The sequence below is a fragment of the Macaca mulatta genome, chromosome 2 (assembly GCF_049350105.2).
Source record: "Macaca mulatta isolate MMU2019108-1 chromosome 2, T2T-MMU8v2.0, whole genome shotgun sequence".
NCBI classification, from domain to species: domain Eukaryota; kingdom Metazoa; phylum Chordata; class Mammalia; order Primates; family Cercopithecidae; genus Macaca; species Macaca mulatta.
In genome coordinates this window covers 31,802,231-31,806,906 of record NC_133407.1, presented here as the reverse complement: position 1 = coordinate 31,806,906, position 4,676 = coordinate 31,802,231, and the positions used below count along the sequence as shown (strand labels likewise).

The 4,676-nt window shown below is 40.1% G+C and overlaps 1 pseudogene; it reads right to left on the bottom strand.

Annotated features, from left to right (window-relative positions):
* Window positions 1–1,444: 1,444 nt before the first annotated feature.
* Window positions 1,445–3,762, bottom strand: LOC100428400 (chromodomain Y-like protein; annotated as a pseudogene).
* Window positions 3,763–4,676: the final 914 nt, after the last annotated feature.

Here is a 4,676-nt window from a genome sequence, read left to right as displayed (position 1 = left end):
GTTCTCCCCATACTGATTTCGTGGTAGTGAATAAGTCTCATGAGATCTGATGGTTTTACAAATAGGAGTAGAATTTTTATAAAATTTTTATAGAACAGTGCACAAGCACTGTTGCTTGCTGCCATGTAGGACATGCCTTTGCTTCCCCTTTGCGGTCTGCCATGATTGTTAGGCCTCCACAGCCATGTGGAACTGTGAGTTCATTAAACTTCTTTCCTTTATAAATTACCCAGTCTCAGTTATGTCTTTATTAGCAGTGTGAGAACAGACTAATACAGTAAGCATTTGTAGTGTGGAATGAGCACTCACTCCTGGAAGGAATTCACATGTCTATCCACACAGGGCGCTCTCGGACGCCATATTGTAATAGTATATTGTATAGACATAAAAGCAGAGGCCAAGAACATTAAAAGTTGAAAATAAGGTAGTTCTTTTTTTGTTTTGAAAGGAGTTTCTGCAACTAATACTATGTTAAAAGAACTTTAACTTATTAAATTAAATATATTCTAAGTGAACCTAAAAATTACATTTTATAAACATAAAAATACTTTATTTTGATGTAATATATTAGTCCTATCTGCAAATAGAAAATGAAAACTGTGTATAAGGTAATATTTCTGACCCAGTAATAAAAGGCACTTTGGTAGCTTTGTTTCGTTTTGTTTTGTTTTTTAAAGGGTCAGAAAAACTGTTTAAAGCTTGGTAAGACTAGCGTAACTTAGATATTCATTATTAAGCTATTCAGTGATTCACTAATATTACAAAAGAAGCTTTCTTTTAGAGAGACAGTGGTTTCTTCATGCTAACTGGGTAAGAGCTGGATATGTTTTAAAAAGAAGAGGAAACCAATTGGTATCTCGCATGAATCCTAAGCATATGTTTGGTTTAGGGGTATGCTCATCAGTGGATTTTTAATCAGAAAGATTTATCTTACAAGATAAATCTCACTTTTGATGTAGAATTTCCCATCTCTGAAGTATTTGTACCTTCTTGGAGACAAAGGCAATACCTCAGACATTCTGTATCTCTGTATTAGTGAGGCTGGCTGATACTCCTTTAGATTCTGTACTCCAGAAGAAAAACATGAGAAAAACAAACATTATCAAACATTACTCTAGACTTTTCTGCAATTCAAAACTAATAAAACAGAATTCCTTTTTTTATATTGTACTAGCCAAAGAAAACAAAAACTAGAGCTTCCAAGAGCAGTCTAGTGCTCACCATTACACTTTTATACTTATGTGGACAAAGCAGCTTTCTAGTTACTTATTTTAAAGCTACAGTACTTAAAAGCTTCTTGATAATAAATAACTTGACTATTTCCAGTCCTGTTTCCAAGTGTGAACTATGGGTGGCTTTTTTCAGGCTGCAAGAATGGATTAGAGAAACCCATGATGTTCTTCGGCTCAGCCCATCCCTGCGTCATCAGCAGGCAGCTTGACACTCACAACTCAATTTTCCTCTGCAAGCACTCTAACATGGAGTCCATCAGTTGGGCCAAGCCCCAGATTTTCTTCAGCACTTTGCACTCCATCTCACTGGCCTGCTCCAACTCCATCTTCATGTTGCGGCACACAAGGGCTTCAGATTCCTCAAGCACAACCGGATTACATGAAGCAAACTTCTTAATTCAAATCATAATTTCCCGGGTGAAGGTCCCGGGCCCAAATACCTGGGCTACCAGACCTTTACCGCATGCCTCCTGTGTGGTCAGCTTCTGCCCACTGAGCAATATCTCATTTGCAAATGCTCCTTCCATTATTTTGGGAAACAATGGTAGAACAGCCATCTGGATTCTGTCCAAAGGTAGAAGAGAGCGGTGGAAACCAAGCCTTTTCATTAGTCCAGACCATATTGCAAAGAGGCAATATAGATGCTCTTAGCCTAATGGTTGGGCCATTGACTACTACAGTAATAGACTTCTGAAACTGTATGAAAGTATTCACGAAGTTTCTGATAGCTTCTGCGGTTTTAGTGCTTTCTCTTTTGCTGTCATTTGTTGAACGCTATATAAAATAAATAAAGTCAAGTGCACAACAGAAGACACTGCCAATGGCACTGAGCAGCATAAGCTTTCTGTCATCAGCAGCAGCTGTGCTCAAGCACTTTGGCTTTCTTTTTCTTCTTCTTTTCTTTTTTCTTTTTTTTGAGACAGAGTCACTCTGTTTCCCAGGCTGGAATACAGTGGTGCCATCTCAGCTCACTGCAACCTCTGCCTACCAGATTCAAATGATTTTCCTGCCTCAGCCTCCTGAGCAGCTGGGATTACAAGTGGGCGAATTTTTTTGCATTTTTAGCAGAAATGGGTTTTCACCATGTTGGCCAGGCTGGTCTCAAACTCCTGGCCTCAAGTGATCTGCCTGCCTCGGCCTCCCAAAGTGCTGGGATTACAGGCGTGAGTCACCGTGCCCGGCCTGTACTTCTTTCATTACCTTGAAATTTAGCGAGTTATTCTCTGATGATTCTGTGAATATCACAAGGTGAGTGAAATCATCCTGCTTTCTGATGACAATAGCTCTTTATCTGCAGGCACTTTCTGTTTGCCTCATGCTGAAACGCAATCACTTGCCAAAGGTTGGCCTTTTCTGCCATCAATAAATTTTCTTCTCCCGGGTGTCACTCCTATAACAGATGTCTGCATGTTGGTTGTTCCATTGGCTGTTAACGCATCCATAAACAGAGATGTACCTTTCCCATTAATAGCTAGGGCTGTGGTCATGGCTGTAGTCATGGGGCCAGACACCTGAGGCACTAGTGGGTGTATTCAGGGCCTGTTTCCCATCCTGACCTGCTCCATGCACAGGGGTCCAATAAAACTCCAACTTATTATTCTCCTGCCACCATTCTATAGCTCCAACTGGCTATTCAGTCACTATCATGTCATCCTGACCCTGCTCAACAGGGTCCAGTTTCTGGGGCCTCTCGTTCTGAAAGCCATCCACTGTGGTTCTGCTCTTCATGGGGCTCTTAAACACAAGTATCTTGACACATGACTTTGCTAGGTCAATATTCTTCCAGCTAGAGAGAGATGGAGCTGTGTTTTTCCTGAACTTCCAGGTAGCAGCAAACAACTGGCTGTTTTTAGACTTGTGGTGTTTGCCAATCTCTAGTGACTTAGGAGAGGTCTTATCAAAGTTTCTATTGGTGGATCTGGAGATTTATTTCCTAGCATTGTTTGGAGAGTGCCATTTGTTGTGGTCAGCGTGCTCTCTTTCTGCTTTTTGACGTGGTGTCTATATTCCTCATGTTTCACGAGATGCCACTCTGGTTCCCAAGTGTGATCCTCACTGTCATAGCCCTTCCATTAAACCAAATACTCTGTCTTCCCTTCTTATTTTTCCTTTTGTCAACAATTCTTGCCGGACGCGGTGGCTCACGCCCGTAATCCCAGCACTTTGGGAGGCCGAGACAGGCGGATCACGAGGTCAGGAGATCGAGACCATCCTGGCTAACACGGTGAAACCCCGTCTCTACTAAAAAAATACAAAAAAAAAACTAGCCGGGTGTGGTGGCGGGTGCCCGTAGTCCCAGCTACTCGGGAGGCTGAGGTAGGAGAATGGCGTAAACCCGGGAGGCAGAGCTTGCAGTGAGCCGAGATCGCGCCACTGCACTCCAGCCTGGGCAACAGAGCGAGACTCCACCTCAAAAAAAAAAAAAAAAAAAAGAAACAATTCTTTCAGCCTGTCCTGTTCTAGTTGGTGCAGGCCATCATAATCCAGTTTACTCCTTCTCTAAATCCTGTGTACCCAAACCATCGATCATTGCACACCAGTACTTCCCAAGATGAAACTCTTCAGATCAGGAATCACAACCATTTCCTACCTTAGGAGAACAATGACTTAAAGGTAATTTTTCACAAAACCTTATAAATAAACAAATCCGTCTAATCTCAATCAGTTAGACCATAAGGTAAGATTTCCATAAATCTTTTAAAAACTTTTTCAATCTTTTGTTATAGAGTGGATCAATCCTGCAAAAAACAAAGAAAGAAACAAACAAAACCCTATTATTCTGACACAGGGTCCCAGACTCTCACATTGGTGTGCTTTTGCTATTAATGCTTAATTTATAGGAAAACTAAATAATCCCTTTTACATTTTAGCCAATTTAAGCACACACAGAATTCCTTTCACAAGATCAATTTCATAAACTTTCTATAACTTGCTTAAACCTTCAGTTTTGTCCTATCATTGTACCTTAGGATAAAAATTTGCATTCTTTTTCACCTTTCTGTATTCATATAGCTTTACCGACACTGTTTTTACTTCTTTAATTAAAAATAATAAAAATCCTCTAAACTGGGAAAAATTACTTTCCCTTTAACAAAAATCACATTTCTATGCCTTCTTAAAATTTTTTAAATCAAAACTCATCTTACTTTCCTTATATAGTTTGTATAAAAAATATAGGCTCTAAAAAAAATGGTTACAGTAAGGCCTAACGACAACGTGGAGCTCTCCCTGGCCCAGCTATGCCTCCTGGTTCAGCTGGGAAGGGCCATGCCTTATCTGCAGCTCTGTTTTTAGTCCTGAGCTCTGCATCTGATACATAATTAAAAATGCTACCTCTTAGGTTTTTCACTAAAAATAAGAGTTGCTAAGAGTTAACATTGTAATTAATGTAAACCTGATCCAAATATACATAAATTGGAAAATTGAAACTGCCTTTGCAAAATT